We start from the raw sequence: 24,746 nt of genomic DNA, 5'->3' as shown, positions 1-24,746 counted from the left end.
CCCCTCTCTCTGCCCATCATCTGCCCCCTCTCTGTAGCATCTGTCCCCCCTCTCTCTGCCCATCATCTGCCCCCTCTCTGTAGCATCTGTCCCCCCCTCTCTCTGCCCAGCATCTGCCCCCTCTCTGTAGCATCTGTCCCCCCTCTCTCTGCCCATCATCTGCCCCCTCTCTGTAGCATCTGTCCCCCCCTCTCTCTGCCCAGCATCTGCCCCCCTCTCTGTAGCATCTGTCTCCCTCTCTCTGCCCATCATCTGCCCCCTCTCTGTAACATCTGTCCCCCCTCTCTCTGCCCATCATCTGCCCCCTCTCTGTAGCATCTGTCCCCCCCTCTCTCTGCCCAGCATCTGCCCCCCTCTCTGTAGCATCTGTCCCCCCTCTCTCTGCCCAGCATCTGCCCCCTCTCTGTAGCATCTGTCCCCCCTCTCTCTGCCCAGCATCTGTCCCCCTCTCTGTAACATCTGTCCCCCCTCTCTCTGCCCATCATCTGCCCCCCTCTCTGTAACATCTGTCCCCCCTCTCTCTGCCCAGCATCTGTCCCCCCTCTTTCTGCCCAACATCTGTCCCCCCTCTTTCTGCCCAACATCCGCCTCCCCTCCTCTCTCTCTGCCTGGCATCTGCCTCCCGCTGATGGTGCTCCTGTGTACCAGCGCCTCTGCCCCTGCTCATGCCGGCACTGGGAGCGCTGCGGTTGGATACCCGGGGAGCGGTGTGGTTGGATACCCGGGGAGCGGTGTGGTTGGATACCCGGGGAGCGCTGCGGTTGGATACCCGGGGAGCGGTGTGGTTGGATAAGCAACAAAGGGGCCCACAGCAGTAGTATGAGCAGTAGTAATAATGAGTCACACTGACCCATTACAGTACTCCAAGTACACAGCCGGCTGCAGGACATGACAAAGAGGAAGGAGGCAGTCCGGGGGCTTCTGTTTCCTTCCATCCCCTCCTCTCTCCTCTGACCTCCTCCGCTGGGGCTGACACACTGCTGCTTCTGGTTGGGGTCTGACCGTGACGTCTGATCTCATGACGTCCCCAGTGCAAAAACTGAGGAGAGGACGCCCACTGCAAGGTACCCGCTTTTGCAAGTTTGGCAATATACCAGAAAGCAGCCAGTGCTTACCAAGCACTATGAGATATTAACTTATGTACTGTATGTGGGGCTGAACTGTCACAGAGACCAGCCAGGGTACAGTATCTATTATTCAACTGCCTGCACACTGTCAGAACACCTAAAGCTGCATCCCCATGCACAGAATCCAACACCTGGGAGTTATGTGTCCTAACCCTCTCCCTCTACCCCCCCTAACCCTCCCTACCTGCAGCCTCACCCTAACCCTCCAATCCCCGCAGCCTAACCCTAACCCTCCCCACCCGCAGCCTAACCCTCCCTACCTGCAGCCTCACCCTAACCCTCCAATCCCCGCAGCCTAACCCTCCCTACCTGCAGCCTCACACTAACCCTCCAATCCCCGCAGCCTAACCCTAACCCTCCCTACCTGCAGCCTCACACTAACCCTCCAATCCCCGCAGCCTAACCCTAACCCTCCCCACCCGCAGCCTAACCCTCCCTACCTGCAGCCTCACCCTAACCCTCCAATCCCCGCAGCCTAACCCTAACCCTCCCCACCCGCAGCCTAACCCTCCCTACCTGCAGCCTCACCCTAACCCTCCAATCCCCACAGCCTAACCCTAACCCTCCCTACCTGCAGCCTCACACTAACCCTCCAATCCCCGCAGCCTAACCCTAACCCTCCCTACCTGCAGCCTCACACTAACCCTCCAATCCCCGCAGCCTAACCCTAACCCTCCCTTCCTGCAGCCTCACCCTAACCCGCCAATCCCTGCAGCCTCACCCTAACCCTCCAATCCCCGCAGCCTAACCCTAACCCTCCCTTCCTGCAGCCTAACCCTAACCCTCCCCTCCCGCAGCCTAACCCTCCCTACCTGCAGCCTCACCCTAACCCGCCAATCCCTGCAGCCTAACCCTAACCCTCCCTACCTGCAGCCACACACTAACCCTCCAATCCCCGCAGCCTAACCCTAACCCTCCCTACCTGCAGCCTCACCCTAACCCGCCAATCCCTGCAGCCTAACCCTCCCTCACCGCAGTCGAACCCTAACCCCCCCCGCCCCTCTTTAGTGCCTAACCCTCCCCCTTAGAGCCCTACCCTCCCCACCCCACAGCCTAACCCTCCCCGGGGGTGCATAACCCTAATCCCCCCCTTCCCACAGCCTAAACCTAACCCCCCCTCCCCGCCTCCTAACCCTAACGCCCCCTTCCCGCACCCTAACCCTAACCCTACCACCCCCCCACTTCCACCCTTCACGGCTTACCTCTCCGCTTGCTCAGCACACAGACGTCCAGGATCCGGCGCCGGGATTGTGATCCTATTCGGGATGCCAACACCATCATTCCGAGCAGTGTCGGGATTCCGACGTAGGTATTTCGACTGCCGGGATCCAAACCAGATCCCGTGCTTACCATGTTGCTGGTAATGGTAATAATTATAATGATGCACCGACACATATGCCTTTCATGTCACCCACTGTCACAGTGTGCTGGGAAGCTAGGGGCGCCAAACTCAGATTATATTTTGCCCCCCCAACCTAAAAACGTTCTGACGCCCCTGAACAACACACAGGCTTTCACCTCCACTCCTATATTGGTGTGGAATGGAAAGGATTTCAACCAAGCAACGGAGTCTGGAGACTTATTTTGTGAAAATCTTGTGGGTTTCTTTTTTTTCCCATTTTTTTTATTGCATTTTTATTTACATATTTTGTGGTAGATGCCTTATTTTTGTTTTTCACAGCTCCCAGTTGCACGCATGTGAGCATACCTGTGTGTCCTAGTTACACGCATTTGAGCATACCTGTGTGTCTTGTTTATTTTTTTCATATTTAATTTTTAAATAAAGCAGCCCCTTAGATGTTTTAGCAGCCCCTCCTGAGCCCCCACAGCAGCCCCGGATGGGGCAAGTTGAGTTCGGGTGGGTCCAATACACTACTAAGCAGAACTGCGCAGTGAATTTTTTGTTATTCAGCCCCTGTCCTAGTGGAGCTTACCACTCTACAGTCGAAAATCATTTCATACTATAAGTAGGACTGTGGGAGGAAGCAATGCTAACCCCTGTGCCCACAGCATGCCTCAGCCTGGCAAGCCAGAAAACTTCCTGGCTGTAAGCCACCATGAGACTCCATACTGGGCCTTATTCAGTAACTGTTTGTGCCTCACATGAGCTCCTGGCCCATCTAGTGCTGCAGTGCAATGGAAAGCTGATGCAATGCAAGATCACTGTAACTCTGTTCTTCTAACACCACAAGGTTTTGCGATAAGCCTACGCAGCCCTTAGGAAAAGAAGATCCCTGTACAACAAATGCGCATCTTCTAAATAAATAGTCCCAAAATGTGGAACATCAATAATAAATCAAAATTAAGGTTGACTAATTGGAGCCATTCATTTGAGTGAGACCCTAACATGAAGTAATTGAGAAGAACCTCTCTCTAATGCTCCAGCAGAAAATCTCACTTTTACCTCTGTGGCAGTTGCGCTGGATTATGATTCAGTCTCTTCTGAGTCACACTGACTTTGTCCACAAATGTGGTCTTTCCCCACTTTTTAAAAAAACACTTTGTCAAAATAGTAATTTCCATCTCCACCCTTGCGGCTATGTTTTCATAAATCTGTTTGTAATGTTGAAGCTTGTTTCATATCTGCTCTAGGCTTTCATTTAAACCTAGGATCAAGTACAGCAGCACCTCTGGAATTATACGGCATCACCCCCGGAGAATTACACAGCACAGCAGATAGGCAACAGCACCCCTGGATTTAAACGGCAGTGGGGCAGCACCCCTGAACTGATAGGGCAGAGGAGCAGCACCCCATATAAAGCAGCACCCCTGCAATGATGTGGCAAAGAAAAGACGTGCAAGATGGAATTGTCCTTGGGCCCTCCCACCCACCCTTATGTTGTATAAACAGGAAATGCACACTTTAACAAACCAATCATTTCAGCGACAGGGTCTGCCACACGACTGTGGCTGAAATGATTGGCTTGCTTGGGCCCCCACTAAAAAAGAGTCTTGAGGAAGTCTCCGTTGCTAGGAGACGAAACGCGTTGACGCCCCTTTCTACGAGTGCAGTGCAGTGGATATCAGTTACTCCACAGACGGGCTCCTACCATCTCGGTCCTGCTATTCCGGTTCCGTCCACATCTAAGCCAAGTGACCTACAGTAATTATACCTCCGCAGTGAGGTTAAAGGGAGTCCAGCTGCTAACGGCACTTCTACATCAGAATCCCGCTGCGACAAGCTGGATATAGACGGATCTCCGCTGTGACACCAGTGCGGCGCCAGCCATCAGCGGTTTTGCCGTTCCATGCTGTTACCGATAGCCATACGGATCAGGTCCCTTGCTGGGAAACTCCCTACATGTCATCATCTGACGGTCAACTGACGGCTATTATTACGGAGAATAAATATTCCAACAAGTCTGTCTTTTAATTACCATTGTGGCAGCAACTACCAATCTTTACATTCTCCCCGTGCAAATGCATACAGGACTCTGCATTACATCTCAGGAATCAGCACGAGGGTAACTATTATTACTTGCTTTGCTTCTAATAATTTTATTGTGGAGCCATCTGTGGACATTTTATTTGATTCCACACTGGGACGCCAGTGTTAGAATCGATTGTTGCTCTTTGTATAGAGCCTCTTTCACTTAAGATATCCGATCAGCATTTTAGATACAGTGTATGCAGTGGCGTAAGTTCGTCCTAGACGCCCGGAGGCAATATAAATACAGGTGCCCCCCTATATAGAGGCAAAAAAATAAAATTATATATATATATATATATATATATATATACATACACACCACACCAATATTGATCCTGCAGGCTATATATATATTTATATATATATATCCTGCCATTCTTTGCAAGCATAATGGCGTATGCATGAAGAAATTTCCAAAGGACAGCTCTTGCGGTGAGAGCTATTCTTTGCCATGATACAGTAGAACTTCCCGGTGTATGATCCGGAGTCCTATCTGTGCATGCGTGGGCTGATGCGCCCCACTAGGGGGTGCTGGGAGGGGTCCAATGGGAAATGTGATAGAAGCCCATCTAAAGATGGTGTTGCCCACCGCATCCAAGCCCTGGGGTCTAGGCTTGGTGGATAAGTAGTAAGCCGCCAAACCTCTGAAAACTGCATTTTTGGAGGTTTGGCTGCATTTTTAACCTTGTGCTAATGATACATCCCTGCAGACCAGTGCCAGTTTGGGGTCCACATGGGCCTGGAGCTGAAAGTGAGTCTATTATGTGACCGATACTGCGGGAGGGGAGGCAATCATTTTGCTGGCTGTCGGGATTCCTAGCGGTCAGGATACAGACACCAGAATACCGTCTCACAGGTCTTATTCCCATTCGTGGGTGTCCACAACACCAATAGAGTGGGATGGGAACCACCGAGACCACTGCGTTGCGAGCGCAACAAGCAAGGGCCTTCATTGCGCACGCCCCCTGCCAGAATTCTGACGGACGGGATGCTGCTGTCAGGATGCTGACAGACGGCATCCCGTCTGTCGGTAAAACATATGTATTCCCTGTGGGAGGACAATTAATTATGGGAGGAAGATGGGGAGGGATGGTCGCGGGCGGGCAGAAGGACTTGGCAAATGGGGGGGGGGGGTGTGCCGATGGAGTAACAGAGGTCTGGAGGACGGGATGAGGCAGAATGGGGGTCATTGTATATATGACAAAAATGCAGATTCATTAAACGGGCATTGAAACGTTGCACTACTTCAATTGGTGTCAGTGTGCAAATCATTGGAGTGCCGCACCACCTCTATTTTGCTAAACTACTTTGCTGTGAGGGCACCCAATGTATTAGTCTATTATGTGGCTGTGCCAGACCCCTACCTCTATCTATATATACAAACATACATACCGTATACTGGCAGTGCACTTATACAGGGAGAAAGGGAGCATAGATGGATACCTTGTGTAGTGAAAGAAGGCTCTTCTCTCCTCCCCAATTACCAGAGGCAGAGCGCAATAAGAAGTGTAATCCAAGGCAAGCGTGGTACCAGCTCTTAAACTCCGCCTCGCACGTGTGTCCATCCGTCCCGTCCCCCCCTTCCCCACAGCAGCGGGGCAACGGTAGCAGCAGCTCCTCTCCTACCTCCCACAGCAGGCGCGCACCAGCGTACTCTCCTGGGGTTTGCGCTGTAGTGGCGGCTTACAGGAATGAGTCAGTTCAGTGACGTAACTAGAAATTTTTCTCCCCCAAGCCAAAAAATTATTCGCCCCCCCCCCCTCCATAATTGGCAGTATAGAGTGTGTGGCTTCATTGGGATGGGCATGGCTTACCATAAAGGGGTGTAACATTGCAGGAAAAGACTGCGTTATACCCCAGTTTTCCAACCTGCACGCCCAGGCGGGAAAGAAAATTAATCCTGATTCATGCCCCTTACATTATTTGTAATTTTTCCTCCTTATAGTAATGCCCAGTATACATTATGCCACATACTGCAATGGCCCTTAGACATTATGCCACACACAAGAATGCACATGACACAATATGCACACACCATAATGCCCCCGACACATTATGCCACACACCGTAATGCCCCCGACACATTATGACAGGAATCGTAATGCCCGTTATACATTATGCTACACACCATAATGCCCCCGACACATTATGCCACACACCGTAATGCCCCCGACACATTATGACAGGAACCGCAATGCCCGTTATACATTATGCTACACACTGCAATGCCCCTGATACATTATACCACACACCGTAATGCCTGTGACACATTATGACAGGAATCGCAATGCCCGTTATACATTATGCTACACACTGCAATGCCCCTGATACATTATACCACACACCGTAATGCCTGTGACACATTATGACAGGAATCACAATGCTCGTTATACATTATGCTACACACTGCAATGCCCTTGATACATTATAGCACATACAATGTCTTTGACACAGTATAACACACACCACAATGAGCCTGAGACATTATACCACATATCACAATGCCCGCGATATAGTATACCATACACCGTAATGCCCGACACATTATGACACACACGCAATGTCCGTGATACATTATGCCACCTACCGTAATGCCCATTATACATTAAGTTCTACAGTAAGGCTTCTAATTACTTTTAAATTACCTGCTCGTTGCCAGGGGTTTCATGCTCTTGGTTCCATGCACGGTGCCAGGGGTTTTCATGCTCAGGTTGTCATGCTAGTTGCCAGGGGTTTCATGCACTGGGTGTCATGTTCGTTGCCAGCGGTTTCATGCTCTTGGTTCCATGCACGGTGCCAGGGGTTTTCATGCTCAGGGTGTCATGCTCGTTGCCAGGGGTTTCATGCACTGGGTGTCATGCTCGTTGCCAGCGGTTCCATGCACGGTGCCAGGGGTTTTCATGCTCAGGGTGTCATGCTCGTTGCCAGGGGGTTCATGCACTGGGTGTCATGCTCATTGCTAGGGGGTAGTGCGTGTTGCTAGGGCCGTGCTCCCAGTGCCACATATGCCCCCAGTGCCAGATATTCCCCCACAGTGTCAGGTATATGCCTCCAGTGCCAGGTACATGCCCCCAGTGCCAAATATACCCCCCCCAGTGCCACATATGCCCCCTCAGTGCCTGCTCCCCCCCCGTGCCAAATATTCCACCACAGTGCCACCTATGCCCCCTCAGTGCCAGCTATATGCCCCCAGTGCCAGATATTCCTCCACAGTGCCAGGCATATGCCCCAATGCCAGATATTCCCCCACAGGGCCAGGTATATGCCCCCAGTGCCAGATATTCCCCCACAGTGCCAGGTGTATGCCCCCAGTGCCAGATATTCCCCCACAGGGCCAGGTATATGCCCCCAGTGCCATATCTTCCCCCCACAGTGCCAGGTATATGCCCCCAGTGCCAGATATTCCCCCACAGGGCCAGGTATATGCACCCAGTGCCAGGTATATGCCCCCAGTGCCAGATATTCCCCCACAGGGCCAGGTATATGCCCCCAGTGCCAGATATTCCCCCACAGGGCCAGGTATATGCGCCCAGTGCCAGGTATATGCCCCCAGTGCCAGATATTCCCCCATATGCCCCCAGTGCCAGATCTTCCCCCACAGTGCCAGGTATATGCCCTCAGTGCCAAATATACCCCCCTCCCCAGTGCCACATATGCCCCCCGCCCCAGTGCCAGGTCTTCCCCCACAGTGCCAGGTATATGCCCCCCAGTGCCAGGTATATGCCCCCCAGTGCCAGGTCTTCCCCCACAGTGCCAGGTATATGCCCCCAGTGACATATATATCCCCCTCCCCAGTGCCACATATGCCCCCCGCCCCAGTGCCAGGTCTTCCCCCACAGTGCCAGGTATATGCCCCCAGTGCCAGGTATATGCCCCACAGTGCCAGGTATATGCCCCCCAGTGCCAGGTCTTCCCCCCCAGTGCCAGGTATATGCCCCCCAGTGCCAGGTCTTCCCCCACAGTGCCATGTATATGCTCCCCAGTGCCAGGTCTCCCCCCCCCAGTGCCAGGTATATGCCCCCCAGTGCCAGGTATATGCCCCCCAGTGCCAGGTCTTCCCCCCCCCAGTGCCAGGTCTCCCCCCCCCAGTGCCAGGTATATGCCCCACAGTGCCAGGTATATACCCCCCAGTGCCAGGTATATGCCCCCCAGTGCCAGGTATATGCCCCCCAGTGCCAGGTCTTCCCCCCCAGTGCCAGGTATATGCCCCCCAGTGCCATGTATATGCCCCCCAGTGCCAGGTCTCCTCCCCCCCCCCCAGTGCCAGGTATATGCCCCCCAGTGCCAGGTATATGCCCCCAGTGCCTGCTCCCCCCTTGTGTTGGAGGGACATGGAGCGCATCGCGCGTCTCCTGTGTCCCTCCCTGGCTCTCTCCCCCGGCCGGTCTAATACAGGAAGTGCCGGTTCGTGAGCCAATCAGAGCTCACGAACGGCACTTCCTTAGACCGGCCGGGAGAGAGCCAGGGAGGGACACAGGAGACGCGCGATGCGCTCCGTGTCCCTCCAACACAGCAGGGAGGGAGACCTCAGATTGACATGCGGGCGCTCGTCCGCATGTCAATCTGTGTAATGTCAGAGGCGCCGCTGCGAGGCGCCCTCTGCGGGTCAGGAGCCCGGCGGCAGCCGACTCCGCTGCCTCCCGGACTTCCGCCCCTGAGTGTATGCTGTTTAAACAGCACGTTTATAAAAGTTAGATACAGTGTTTCTATTTACACTTGCAAGAGGTGAAATACCTCCGGTTTTTATACTGCTATATATATATATATATATATGTATTGTTTGTCTTATTTACTTTGTTTTGTGTCATTAACTGTTTTATAAAATATTTTTCACTATAAAAAAGGTCAAGTTTCATTGAGTCAATCATTCTCCTTGCTAGACTGCACTTAATTAATCAATCAATCAATTCAAAGTGATTTTTGGTGCGCAGAGCATTTCTTTCTCCTTTGTATTTCAATTAGTTGTTCAGCCTAACCAGCTGTTTTTGCTCAGCAGCCCTAGAGATCACAATTTTCACTGATTACCATCTGGTAAATTACTACCATACATTATTTTAGCGCCAGATATATATACAGTTTGAGATTTATCTCTAGCTGTAGGTATATATAAGTCCCCACTAAAAAAGAAGCAATTAATATCTCCTTGCACAAACTGGCTCTACAGAGGAAAGATGTCGTCCTCATCCTCAGATTCCCGCCCCCACTTCAGTGTTTACATCCCCATCCTCACAGAGAAATAATATTCAAACAAACCACATCATTTAGGTGTCAGCGGACTGCTTACGCTATTACCCAAAGTTTCTGAACTTGACAATGACTTATGATGAATGCGCTGCAGGTGACGTATATGGGAGGATGTTCCTAGGTGGTTAACGTCCTTACCCCTACTTATTATGGATTGACAAAGGCAACAGATGGCTTGACACCTGTTGACCGAAGAGGTGGCTTTTTTGGTATTTTGCCAGGCATGACAATGGGCTTTTTCATCCCATGGCCAACAACTGTCTCCACTGGTGCCTTATTCAAACAAACCACATCACCATCATAATTCTCATCGTCAACATCCTCCGCAGCGCCAGCTACACCCATATCCTCCTCATCCTGGTGTACTTCTACAGTGACATCCTCAATCTCAATATCAGCAACTGGACTGGCGGTGCCCCTCCCAGCACTTGCAGAGGGCGTGCCAATGGTGGTAGGAGCCTACTCTTCCCATACAGTGTTGTGAAGGTCAGGCCTAGACATCACAACCATGGACGTTGCCAGCACCCCTGTATTTTCACAACACCACTGTAATTTTACAGCATACAAGACAGGGCCAGTGTACATTTATTTTCACTGCTCCCCTGTATTTTACAGCATACAGGGCCAGTGTACTTTTAGTTTAACAACAGCACCCCTGTATTTTTACAGCATACAGGGCCAGTGTACTTTTATTTTAACAGCAGCACCCCTGTATTTTGACAGCATACAGGGCCAGTGTACTTTTATTTTTACAACAGCACCCCTGTATTTTTACAGCATACAGGACCAGTGTACTTTTATTTTAACAGCAGCACCCCTGTATTTTTACAGCATACAAGACAGGGCCAGTGTACATTTATCTTCACTGCACCCCATTTTTTTTACAGCATACAAGACAGGGCCAGTGTACATTTATCTTTACTGCACCTCAGATATTTTACAGCATACAAGACAGGGCCAGTGCACATTTATCTTCACTGCACCCCATATTTTTTAAAATATATAAGACAGGGCCAGTGTACATTTATTTTCACTGCACCCCAGATTTTTTACAGCATAAAAGACGGGGCCAGTTTCAGGCACAATCCTAGCTGAAATCTAAATTGCCTTCTAAAATAAAGCTGCCTAGCAATTGTGGGCTACATGCAAAAGCAGCCAGTATTTACCCTGCATGCAAAATAAATAAATATAGAATGGAGTGGGACAAACGCTCCCTCGTTGGGATCAGTTTTACAGGGAAAGGAAAGTCTTGTATACTTTGAGGGGTCTATTTACTAAGCCGTGGATGGAGATAAAGTGGACGGAGGTAAATGACCAGCCAATCAGCTCCTAACTACGATGTCACAGGCTGGGTCTCCGTCAACTTTATCACCTTCCAAGGCTTAGTAAATAGACCCTTTTGGATCAAATGTCCTCTCTGCATTTCATAAAGATCGGGTGCCAGAAATGTATATTACAACAGTATAGTCCTCTCCTGCCAAGGAATTATTTCACAGCATCTTTCACCTTTATGGTATCTCAAAGATATACAATATAGGGGGGTCATTCCGAGTTGATCGCTAGCTGCCGTTGTTCGCAGCGCAGAGATCAGGCTAAAAATCGGCATTTCTGCGCATGCGTATGCACCGCAATGCGCAGGCGCGTTGTACAGGTACAATGAGCATCGTGGGTTTGCACAGAGTCTATGTATTGGAAATTTACGGGGTGTTCCTGGATGGTAACGGGGGTGGCGATTTAGATGCACGGAGATGTCGCGACTTATGGCATTGTTGGATTTGTGTCACAGGGGAAGGGTTTTGTAGCGGCATTACTATTACACCTGGCGAGCCTGCAGGGAAAATCAATGGAATCTTGCCGCGATTTTTGGAGACTCAAAAGTCCCAGAAATTCTGCAACCTATTACATTCTCCCCCAGGGACACATCCCCCCAGGGACAAGGGTTTCTTGTTCACTTTTCCTGTAATACTTACTGCAATATCCTAGCACTACGCACAGACTGTACATACTCACAATCTTCCGTTTAGAATTACAGCGAACACACATTCAGCATTTGAAAGCATTTTATTTACACATCTTCAGGGTGTGACTTCTGTAGCGCTGACTGGTCACCCACTTCATGTCATTTACGGGGTGCGGAGGGGTTAATCTTTATGTAAACCAAAGTAAGCGTAAAGGGCAACAAAGACAACTGACAGAATGATCCCAATCACCACAGACGCAATATTCAGATGTAAGGTCGTACGAGAGTGTTTTCCTGCCGTGGACCAGTCGCTCCGGGCCGTAGCGTCTCGTGTCTGAAAAAATAAAAGACGTCATTAAGGCCAGTAAGTGACAACTATCATTTCTCAGCCACTTACCGCTATTTCTATGAATATCTTCTGTATAATAATGATATATACTCTGTGTACAGGGCCGGCTCCAGGCCTACTAGCACCCTGAGCTAGAAAATTTCAAAGCGCCCCCTCCCATCCTCTATGCATGCGCGCTCCTGTGAAAGTGGGCGTGGCCTCCTGGAAAAGTGGGCATGGCCTCACAACTTCATATTAACAAACTGTAAATAAATATATTTTCACACCCCCTCTACGCACACAATTAGCAGCCTTACACATAACAGCCACAGTAGTGTTCCTTACACACAATGTCTCCAGTATAGTGCCAGATACACATAATGTCTCCAGTATAGTGCCAGCTACACATAATGTCTCCAGTATAGTGCCAGATACACATAATGTCTCCAGTATAGTGTCAGCTACACATAATGCCCCCAGTATAGTGCCAGATACACATAATGTCTCCAGTATAGTGCCAGATAGACATAATGTCTCCAGTATAGTGCCAGATACACATAATTTCTCCAGTATAGTGCCAGATACACATAATGTCTCCAGTATAGTGCCAGATACACATAATGTCTCCAGTATAGTGCCAGATGCACATAATGTCTCCAGTATAGTGCCAGATACACATAATGTCTCCAGTATAGTGCCAGATACACATAATGTCTCCAGTATAGTGTCAGATACACATAATGTCTCCAGTATAGTGCCAGATACACATAATGCCTCCAGTATAGTGCCAGATACACATAATGTCTCCAGTATAGTGCCAGATACACATAATGCCCCCAGTATAGTGCCAGATACACATAATGTCTCCAGTATAGTGCCAGATAGACATAATGTCTCCAGTATAGTGCCAGATACACATAATGTCTCCAGTATAGTGCCAGATACACATAATGTCTCCAGTATAGTGCCAGATACACATAATGTCTCCAGTATACTGCCAGATACACACAATGTCTCCAGTATATTGCCAGATACACATAATGGGGTAAATTTACTAAGATTCGTAATTTCCGAAAAAAGGTCAAAGTTCAATCACGAATGACATCGACAGTGTAAAACTGCAACTTTTTGAATTGATTACGATGGATTTACTAAGCTGTCGTATTCGGGTTTTTCTTTTCTTCCGATGTCGATGTCATTCGTGGTTTTTTACCTATTTTTACGGCAGTGATTAGCAAAACACTGCCGACTTTTTTTACAATCAATCTCGGCCGGATCTGTGTGATCCGTGCTGGGGTTTATTTTTTTTTTTTTTTTTATTAAACACTGTAAAATAATTAAAAAAATTGCGTGGGGTCCCCCCTCCTAAGCATAACCAGCCTCGGGCTCTTTGAGCCGATCCTGGTTGCAAAAATATGGGGGAAAAAATGACAGGGGTTCCCCCATATTTAAGCAACCAGCATCGGGCTCTGCGCCTGGTCCTGGTCCCAAAAATACGGGGGACAAAAAGAGTAGGGGTCCCCCGTATTTTTAAAACCAGCACCGGGCTCCACTAGCTGGACAGATAATGCCACAGCCGGGGGTCACTTTTATATAGTGCCCTGCGGCCGTGGCATCAAAAATCCAACTAGTCACCCCTGGCCGGGGTACCCTGGGGGAGTGGGGACCCCTTCAATCAAGGGGTCCCCCCCCCCCAGCCACCCAAGGGCCAGGGGTGAAGCCCGAGGCTGTCCCCCCCCATCCAATGGGCTGCGGATGGGGAGGCTGATAGCCTTTGTTGTAAAAGAAAAGATATTGTTTTTAGTAGCAGTACTACAAGGCCCAGCAAGCCTCCCCCGCATGCTGGTACTTGGAGAACCACAAGTACCAGCATGCGACGGAAAAACGGGCCCGCTGGTACCTGTAGTACTACTACTAAAAAAATACCCAAAAAAAGACAAGACACACACACCGTGAAAGTAAAGATTTATTACATACATCCACACAAACATACATACATACTTACCTTATGTTCACACGCAGGTCGGTCCTCTTCTCCAGTAGAATCCAAGGGGTACCTGTTGAAGAAATTATACTCACGAGATCCAGGGGTCCAGGCTCCTCGGGAAATCCAGGGGTAATCCACGTACTTGCATAAAATAAGAAAACGGAAAGCCGAGCCACGAACTGAAAGGGGCCCCATGTGTTCACATGGGACTCCTTTCCACGAATGCCAGAAACCCACTCTGACTGATGTCTAAGTGGGTTTCTTCAGCCAATCAGGGAGTGCCACGTTGTAGCACTCTCCTGATCGGCTGTGTGCTCTTGTCATCACTGACAGGCGGCACACGGCAGTGTTACAATGTAGCGCCTATGCGCTCCATTGTAACCAATGATGGGAACTTTCTGCCCTGCGGTTGACCTAAAGTGACGTCACCGCTGAGCAGAAAGTTCCCATCATTGGTTACAATGTAGCGCATAGGCGCTACATTGTAACACTGCCGTGTGCTGCCTGTCAGTGAGGACAAGAGCACACAGCTGATCAGGAGAGTGCTACAACGTGGCGCTCCCTGATTGGCTGAAGAAACCCACTTAGCCAGAAGGCAAAGTGGGTTTCTTGCATTCGGGGAAAGGTGACCCATGTGCAAACATGGGTCCCCTTTCAGTTCGTGGTCGGGACACCGTTTTTTTATTTTTGGCAAGTACGTGGCTTAACCCTGGATTTGCCGAGGAGCCTGGACCCCTGGATCTCGTGAGTATAATTTATTCAACAGGTACCCTTGGATTCTACTGGACAAGAGGACCGACCTGCGTGGGGCCATAGGTAAGTATGTATGTATGTGTGTATGTAAGTAATAAAATTATACTTTCACGGTGTGTGTGTCTTGTCTTTTTTTGGGTATTTTTTTAGTGGTAGTACTACAGGTACCAGCGGGCCCGTTTTTCCGCCGCATGCTGGTACTTGTGGTTCTCCAAGTACCAGCATGCGGGGGAGGCTTGCTGGGACTTGTAGTACTGCTACTAAAAACAATATCTTTTATTTTACAACAAAGGCTATCAGCCCTCCCATCCGCAGCCCATTGGATGGGGGGGGACAGCCTCGGGCTTCACCCCTGGCCCTTGGGTGGCTGGGGGGGGGACCCCTTGATTGAAGGGGTCCCCACTCCCCCAGGGTACCCCGGCCAGGGGTGACTAGTTGGATTTTTGATGCCACGGCCGCAGGGCGCTGTATAAAAGTGACCCCCGGCTGTGGCATTATCTGTCCAGCTAGTGGAGCCCGGTGCTGGTTTTAAAAATACGGGGGACCCCTACTCTTTTTGTCCCCCGTATTTTTGGGACCAGGACCAGGCGCAGAGCCCGATGCTGGTTGCTTAAATATGGGGGAACCCCTGTCATTTTTTTCCCCATATTTCTGCAACCAGGATCGGCTCAAAGAGCCCGAGGCTGGTTATGCTTAGGAGGGGGGACCCCACGCAATTTTTTTAGCAAAAATAAGCACTTTCACACCCCTTCCCACTGATATACATGCACGGATCTCATGGATCCCTGCATGCATCTCAAATCACGGATAAAAAAAGCAGGTCTGTTTTTTTTTTTAGGACTTTTTTACGAGTTGTAATTTTTCACGGCAGTGTTTTGTGTTTTTTTGCTTTGCACTTCTTAGTAAATGACCGAGATTCATACTTAAACAGCCGCGTTTTGACCGATGGTGTATTCATTCGTAATTTTTTACCTGAACTAGCAAAAAATTACGAATGCCCTCATCACTGCCGTGATTAGTGTTTAGTAAATGACCGAGATTTACCGAGATGACACTTTGATGAAAAAACGGCATCTCGGTCAAAATCGGGAGCTTAGTAAATATACCCCAATGTCTCCAGTATAGTGCCAGATACACATAATGTCTCCAGTATAGTGCCAGATACACATAATGTCTCCAGTATAGTGCCAGATACACATAATGTCTCCAGTATAGTGCCAGATACACATAATGCCCCCAGTATAGTGCCAGATACACATAATGTCTCCAGTATAGTGCCAGATACACATAATGTCTCCAGTATAGTGCCAGCTACACATAATGTCTACAGTAGTGCAGTGCCAGATAGACATGATATACCCCCCAGCAGTGCCAGATAGACATGACATGCCCCCCAGCAGTGCCAGCTACACATGACATGCCCCCCAGCAGTGCCAGCTACACATGACATGCCCCCCAGCAGTGCCAGCTACACATGATAGTGTTCACTCTAGGATTTTTTTAGGGCAGGGTGCTGATCACGGGGAGGGCACATTTGCATTCGGGAGGGCACATTTTTAAGTTAGAAGGGCAAAATTATGTGCATACCGTAATGCTTGGTGCTTCCCTTGCGAAATCATGGACAATGCGCAGCAAAAATTTAGGGCCGTTGCTTCGTGGGGAAGGGGCGTGGTCACATAGTGGCAATTCGCATTACACCACACAGTAGTGCAGCTAATACACATTGCACCAGGTAGAACCTCCAATACACACTGCGACAGGTAGAGCACATTATACACTTTGCGCCAGGCAGAGCACGTTATACACTTTGTGCCAGACAGAGCACGTTATACACTTTGCGCCAGGCAGAGCGCGTTATACACTTTGTGCCAGACAGAGCACGTTATACACTTTGCGCCAGGTAGAGCACTGAGACACGGGAACACTACATGATATGACCCCAGCCGTGCCAGCTACACTTGACATGCCCCCCAGAAGTTCCAGATAGACATGATATGCCCCCCAGCAGTGCCAGCTACACATGATATGCCCCCCCAGCAGTGCCAGCTACACTTGACATGCCCCCCAGCAGTGCCAGCTACACATGACATGCCCCCGCAGCAGTGCCAGATGCATACGACATTCCCCGCAGCAGTGCCAGATGCACATGACATGCACCCCCAGCAGGGCCAGATACACATGACATGCCCCCAGCAGTGCCAGATGCAAATGACATGCCCCCCAGCAGTGCCAGATGCACATGACATGCCCCCCAGCAGTGCCAGATACATAAATGCCCCCACAGTGCCAGATATGCCCCCACAGTGCCAGATACATAAATGCCCCCACAGTGCCATATACATAAATGTCCACACAGTGCCAGATATGCCCCCACATTGCCAGATACATAAATGCCCACACAGTGCCAGATATGCCCCCACATTGCCAGATACATTAATGCCTCCCACAGTGCCAGATATGCCCCCACATTGCCAGATACATAAATGCCCACACAGTGCCAGATATGCCCCCACAGTGCCAGATACATTAATGTCCCCACAGTGCCAGATACATTAATGCCCCCACAGTTCCAGATACATAAATGCCCCCACAGTTCCAGATATGCCCCCATAGTGCCAGATACATTAATGCCTCCCACAGTGCCAGATATGCCCCCACAGTGCCAGATACATAAATGCCCCCCACAATGCCAGATACATTAATGCCCCCACAGTGCCAGATACATTAATGCCCCCCACAGTGCCAGATACATAAATGCCCCCACAGTGCCAGATACATAAATGCCCCCACAGTTCCAGATATGCCCCCATAGTGCCAGATACATAAATGCCCCCCACAGTGCCAGATACATAAATGCCCCCACAGTTCCAGATACATTAATGCCCCCACAGTACCAGATATGTCCCCACAGTGCCAGGTACATTAATGCCCCCCACAGTGCCAGATACATTAATGCCCCCCACAGTGCCAGATATGCCCCCACAGTGCCAGATACATTAATGCCCCCCACAGTGCCAGATATGCCCCCAGAGTGCCAGATACATTAATGCCCCAACAGTTCCAGATATGCCCCCACAGTGCCAGATACATTAATGCCCCCCACAGTGCCAGATACATTAATGCCCCCACAGTTCCAGATACATAAATGCCCCCACAGTTCCAGATATGCCCCCACAGTGCCAGATACATTAATGCCTCCCACAGTGCCAGATATGCCCCCACAGTACCAGATACATAAATGCCCCCCCACAATGCCAGATACATAAATGCCCCCACAGTTACAGATACATAAATGCCCCCCACAGTGCCAGATACATAAATGCCCCCACAGTTCCAGATACATTAATGCCCCCACAGTACCAGATATGTCCCCACAGTGCCAGGTACATTAATGCCCCCCACAGTACCAGATATGCCCCCACAGTGCCAGATACATAAATGCCCCCCACAATGCCAGATACATAAATGCCCCCACAGTGCCAGATACATAAATGCCCCCACAGTTCCAGATATGCCCCCATAGTGCCAGATACATTAATGCCCCCACAGTGCCAGATACATTAATGCCCCCCACAGTGCCAGATACATAAATGCCCCCACAGTGCCAGATACATAAATGCCCCCACAGTTCCAGATATGCCCCCATAGTGCCAGATACATAAATGCCCCCCACAGTGCCAGATACATAAATGCCCCCACAGTTCCAGATACATTAATGCCCCCACAGTACCAGATATGTCCCCACAGTGCCAGGTACATTAATGCCCCCCACAGTGCCAGATACATTAATGCCCCCCACAGTGCCAGATATGCCCCCACAGTGCCAGATACATTAATGCCCCCCACAGTGCCAGATATGCCCCCAGAGTGCCAGATACATTAATGCCCCCACAGTTCCAGATATGCCCCCACAGTGCCAGATACATTAATGCCCCCCACAGTGCCAGATACATTAATGCCCCCACAGTTCCAGATACATAAATGCCCCCACAGTTCCAGATATGCCCCCACAGTGCCAGATACATTAATGCCCCCCCACAGTGCCAGATATGCCCCCACAGTGCCAGATACATTAATGCCCCCCACAGTGCCAGATATGCCCCCACAGTGCCAGATACATATATGTGTGCTCTGTAGGGGTGCTGCTGCAGTCACTTTGGTGTATATGTGCTGTGTTAGGGGTGCTGTCCAGGCTGTCCCTGGTGTTATTGCCGGGTGCTGCAGCTGAACATGGGTGTTGCTGTCCTGGCTGTCACTGTGTTGTACAGGGGGCGGGGGCACTGTGAAATATAGGGGTGCTGATGTCTTAATAACGTTACACTGGCCCTGTCTGCTATAAATATTCAGGGGTGCAGTTCTTACAAATAAAAGTACACTGGTTCTATATGCTGTAAGAATACAGGGGCGCTGTGAAAATAAAGGGGCACTGTTCTGTGTGCTGTAATAATAAAGGGGTGCTGTCCTGTGAAATGGAGAACAATTTGGAGGAAAAAATAGTGGAAGATCAAGAACCACTTCCAGTTCCTAGTACTAGTGCTGAAGCTGCTGCTGCCACCAGTCACGATGCAGTTCCATCAACGTCGTCTGCTAAGGCCGATGCCCAATGTCCTAGAGGGCGTGTAAAATCCAAGAAGCAAAAAATAATAATCAGAAAAAAAAGAAATGATCTGACGAGAAACGTAAAATTGGCAATATACCATTCACGACACGAAGTGGCAAGGAAAGGCTAAGGCATTGGCCTATGTTCATGACTGGTGGCTCAGCTTCTCATGAGGATGGAAGCCCTCCTCCCTCTCGAAAAATTAGAAAAATTAAGCTTGTTAAAGTACAGGAAAATACAACTGTGCGTTCGCATTCAGAGATATCACAAATCCCCCAGGAGAGTCCAAGTGTGTCCGCGGTTGCGATGTCTAGACCTGACCTTCTCAAAACTGTATGGAGAGGGGAGGCTCCTTCCACCATTTGCATGCCCCCTGCAAGTGCTGGGAAAAGCACCGCCAGTTGCTGATATTGAGATTGAAGATGTCACTGTAGACGTACACAAGGATGAGGAGGATATGGGTGTAGCTGGCGGTAAGGAGGAAGTTGACGATGAGGATTCTGCTGGTGATGTGGTTTGTTTGAATAGGTCAACAGTGGAGACAGTTGTTGACCGTGGGATGAGAAAGCCCATTGTCATTCCTGGGCAAAATACCCAAAAAGCCACCTCTTCAGTGTGGAATTATTTCTCCACAAATCCGGATAACAGGTGTCAAGCCGTCAATCCGTAATAAGTAGGGGTAAGGACGATAACCACCTAGGAACATCCTCCCTTATACGTCACCTGCAGTGCATTCATCAGAGGTCATTGTCAATTTCAGAAACTTTCGGTAAGAGCATTATCAGTCCACTGACACCTAAATCCCTTCTTCCTCTTGTACCCAAGCTCCTACAAGCCACACCACCAACTCCCTCAACGTCAATTTCCTCCTCAGTCAGGAAGGTCAGTAGTGCTGCAGGCAGGGCCGGTGCTAGGGTGTTTGGCGCCTCCCTGCAAACTATAAATTTGCGCCTCCCATACTTTACAAAGGGACAGTGCCCCCTGTAGCAGTGACGCTTATACACAATGCCCCCTGTAGTAGTTACGCTTACACACACCATGCCCCCTGTAGTAGTGACACTTAAACACACAACGCCCCCCTAGTAGTAGTGACGCTTACGCACACAATGCCCCCTGTAGTAGTGACGCTTACACACAACGCCCCCTAGTAGTAGTGATGCTTACACACAACGCCCCCTGCAGTAGTGATGCTTACACACCACGCCCCCTGTAGTAGTGATGCTTACACACCACGCCCCCTGTAGTAGTGATGCTTACACACAACGCCCCCTGTAGTAGTGACGCTTACACACAACGCCCCCTAGTAGTAGTGATGCTTACACACAACGCCCCCTGCAGTAGTGATGCTTACACACCACGCCCCCTGTAGTAGTTACGCTTACACACCACGCCCCCCTAGTAGTAGTGACGCTTACACACAACACTCCCTGGAGTAGTTACGCTTACACACAATGCCCCCTAGTAGTAGTGACGCTTACACACAACACTCCCTGGAGTAGTTACGCTTACACACAACTCCCCCTAGTAGTAGTGATGCTTACAAACAACGCCCCCTGTAGTAGTGATGCTTACACACAACGCCCCCTGTAGTAGTGACGCTTACACACAACGCCCCCTAGTAGTAGTGATGCTTACATACAACGCCCCCCTAGTAGTAGTGATGCTTACAGACAACGCCCCCTGTTGTAGTAGTGATGCTTACACACAATGCCCCCTAGTAGTAGTGATGCTTACACACAATGCCCCCTAGTAGTAGTGACGCTTACACACAACGCCCCCTGTAGTAGTGACGCTTACACACAACGCCCCCTAGTAGTAGTGATGCTTACATACAACGCCCCCCTAGTAGTAGTGATGCTTACACACAACGCCCCCTGTAGTAGTGATGCTTACACACAATGCCCCCTAGTAGTAGTGATGCTTACATACAACGCCCCCTAGTAGTAGTGATGCTTACACACAACACCCCCTGTAGTAGTGATGCTTACACACAACGCCCCCTGTAGTAGTGATGCTTACACACAATGCCCCCTAGTAGTAGTGATGCTTACACACAACGCCCCCTGTTGTAGTAGTAATGCTTACACACAATGCCCCCTGTAGTAGTGATGCTTACATACAACGCCCCCTAGTAGTAGTGATGCTTACACACAACGCCCCCTGTAGTAGTGATGCTTACACACAATGCCCCCTAGTAGTAGTGATGCTTACACACAACGCCCCCTGTTGTAGTAGTAATGCTTACACACAATGCCCCCTGTAGTAGTGATGCTTACATACAACGCCCCCTAGTAGTAGTGATGCTTACACACAACGCCCCCTGTAGGAGTGACGCTTGCACACAACACCCCCTAGTAGTAGTGACGCTTACACACAATGCCCCCTAGTAGTAGTGACGCTTACACACAATGCCCCCTAGTAGTAGTGACGCTTACACACAACGCCACCTAGTAGTAGTGACGCTTACACACAATGCCCCCTAGTAGTAGTGACGCTTACACACAACGCCCCCTAGTAGTAGTGACGCTTACACACAACACCCCCTAGTAGTAGTGACGCTTACACACAATGCCCCCTAGTAGTAGTGACGCTTACACACAACGCCCCCTAGTAGTAGTGACGCTTACACACAACGCCCCCTAGTAGTAGTGATGCTTACGCACAACGCCCCCTGTAGTAGTAGTGATGCTTACGCATACAACGCCCCCTGTAGTAGTGACGCTTACACACAACGTCCCCTAGTAGTAGTGATGCTTACGCATACAACGCCCCCTGTAGTAGTGACGCTTACACACAACGTCCCCTAGTAGTAGTGATGCTTACGCATACAACGCCCCCTGTAGTAGTGACGCTTACACACAACGCCCCCTGTAGTAGTGATGCTTACACACAACGCCCCTGTAGTAGTACGTAGTGATGTGCACTGGACATTTTTCGGGTTTTGTGTTTTGGTTTTGGATTCGGTTCCGCGGCCGTGTTTTGGATTCGGACGCGTTTTGGCAAAACCTCCCTGAAAATTTTTTGTCGGATTCGGGTGTGTTTTGGATTCGGTTTTTTTTATACAAAAAACCCTCAAAAACAGCTTAAATCATAGAATTTGGGGGTAATTTTGATCCCATAGTATTATTAACCTCAATAACCAGAATTTCCACTCATTTACAGTCTATTCTGAACACCTCACACCTCACAATATTATTTTTAGTCCTATAATTTGCACCGAGGTCGCTGGATGACTAAGCTAAGCGACCCAAGTGGCCGACACAAACACCTGGCCCATGTAGGAGTGGCACTGCAGTGTCAGACAGGATGGCAGATTTAAAAAATTGTCCCCAAACAGCACATGATGCAAAGAAAAAAAGAGGTGCAATGAGGTAGCTGTGTGACTAAGCTAAGCGACCCAAGCGGCCGACACAAACACCTGGCCCATCTAGGAGTGTCACTGCAGTGTCAGACAGGATGGCACTTAAAAAAATTGGCCCCAAACAGCACATGATGCAAAGAAAAAAAGAGGTGCAATGAGGTAGCTGTGTGACTAAGCTAAGCGACCCAAGTGGCCGACACAAACACCTGGCCCATCTAGGAGTGTCACTGCAGTGTCAGACAGGATGGCACTTAAAAAAATTGGCCCCAAACAGCACATGATGCAAAGAAAAAAAGAGGTGCAATGAGTTAGCTGTGTGACTAAGCTAAGCGACCCAAGTGGCCGACACAAACACCTTGCCCATCTAGGAGTGGCACTGCAGTTTTCTAGCGAGAGAATGAGTGCTTCCATCCTCATGTGAAGCTGAACCACTAGCCATGAACATAGGCCAGGGGCTCAGCCGTTCCTTGCCACTCCGTGTCATAAATGGCATATTGGCAAGTTTACGCTTCTCATCACATGCTTTTAATTTTGATTTTTGGGTCATTTTACTGAACTTTTGTAGTATACTTGACGACACAGAGGTAGAGCAATGGACTACTGTACCGTACTGCTATATATATACTGGTGGTCACAGCAACATTCTGCACTGTCCTCCTACTATATATACTGCACACAACTAAAATGCACCACAGGTATGGATGGATAGTATACTTGATGACACAGAGGTAGATAGAGCAGTGGACTACTGTACCGTACTGCTATATATTATATACTGGTGGTCAGCAAAATTCTGCACTGTCCTCCTACTATATATACTGCGCACAACTAAAATGCACCACAGGTATGGATGAATAGTATACTTGACGACACAGAGGTAGGTAGAGCAGTGGACTACTGTACCGTACTGCTATATATTATATACTGGTAGTCAGCAAAATTCTGCACTGTCCTCCTACTATATATACTGCGCACAACTAAAATGCACCACAGGTATGGATGGATAGTATACTTGACGACACTGAGGTAGGTAGAGCAGTGGACTACTGTACCGTACTGCTATATATTATATACTGGTGGTCAGCAAAATTCTGCACTGTCCTCCTACTATATATACTGCGCACAACTAAAATGCACCACAGGTATGGATGGATAGTATACTTGACGACACAGAGGTAGGTAGAGCAGTGGACTACTGTACCGCACTGCTATATAAACTGGTGGTCAGCAAAATTCTGCACTGTCCTCCTACAATGCAGCACAGATATGGAGCGTTTTCCAGGCAGAGAACGTAGATATTTGCAGCACACTGAGCACAGATATTTGCAGCACACTGAGCACAGATATTTGCAGAACACAGAGCACAGAAATTTGCAGCACACTGTACAAAGTAAGAACTGAGAGGACGCAGACACGTCCTCTCGTTATCATCTCCAAAGCACGAGTGAAAATGGCGGCGACGCGCGGCTCCTTATATAGAATACGAATCTCGCGAGAATACGACAGCGGGATGATGACGTACGGGCGCGCTCGGGTTAACCGAGCAAGGCGGGAAGATCCAAGGCTGCCTCGGACCCGTGTAAAATGGCTGAAGTTCGGGGGGGTTCGGATCTCGAGGAACCGAACCCGCTCATCACTAAGTAGTAGTGATGCTTACGCATACAATGCCCCCTGTAGTAGTGACACTTACACACAACGCCCCCTGTAGTAGTGGCGCTTACACACAACGCCCCCTGTAGTAGTGACGCTTACACACAACGCCCCCTGTAGTAGTGATGCTGACACACAACGCCCCCTAGTAGTAGTGATGCTTACACACAACGCCCCCTGTAGTAGTGATGCTTACACACAATGCCCCCTGTAGTAGTGATGCTGACACACAACGCCCCCTAGTAGTAGTGATGCTTACACACAACGCCCCCTGCAGTAGTGATGCTTACACACAATGCCCCCTGT

At 49.6% G+C, this 24,746-nt stretch overlaps 1 long non-coding RNA gene across 1 annotated transcript in view; it reads right to left on the bottom strand.

The window, feature by feature from the left end:
- Window positions 1–11,843: 11,843 nt before the first annotated feature.
- The window catches only part of LOC134966890 (uncharacterized), a 39,161-nt gene continuing 26,258 nt past the window's right edge, over window positions 11,844–24,746 (bottom strand). Inside the window, exon 2 of the long non-coding RNA XR_010188722.1 lies at window positions 11,844–12,095. This is a non-coding gene — a long non-coding RNA (uncharacterized LOC134966890). The remainder of the gene's footprint in view (window positions 12,096–24,746) is intronic.

Source organism: Pseudophryne corroboree, chromosome 10 (genome assembly GCF_028390025.1).
Source record: "Pseudophryne corroboree isolate aPseCor3 chromosome 10, aPseCor3.hap2, whole genome shotgun sequence".
Taxonomy (NCBI): domain Eukaryota; kingdom Metazoa; phylum Chordata; class Amphibia; order Anura; family Myobatrachidae; genus Pseudophryne; species Pseudophryne corroboree.
The sequence above is the reverse complement of the archived record's forward strand: the minus strand, read 5'-3'. Positions and strand labels throughout refer to the sequence as shown.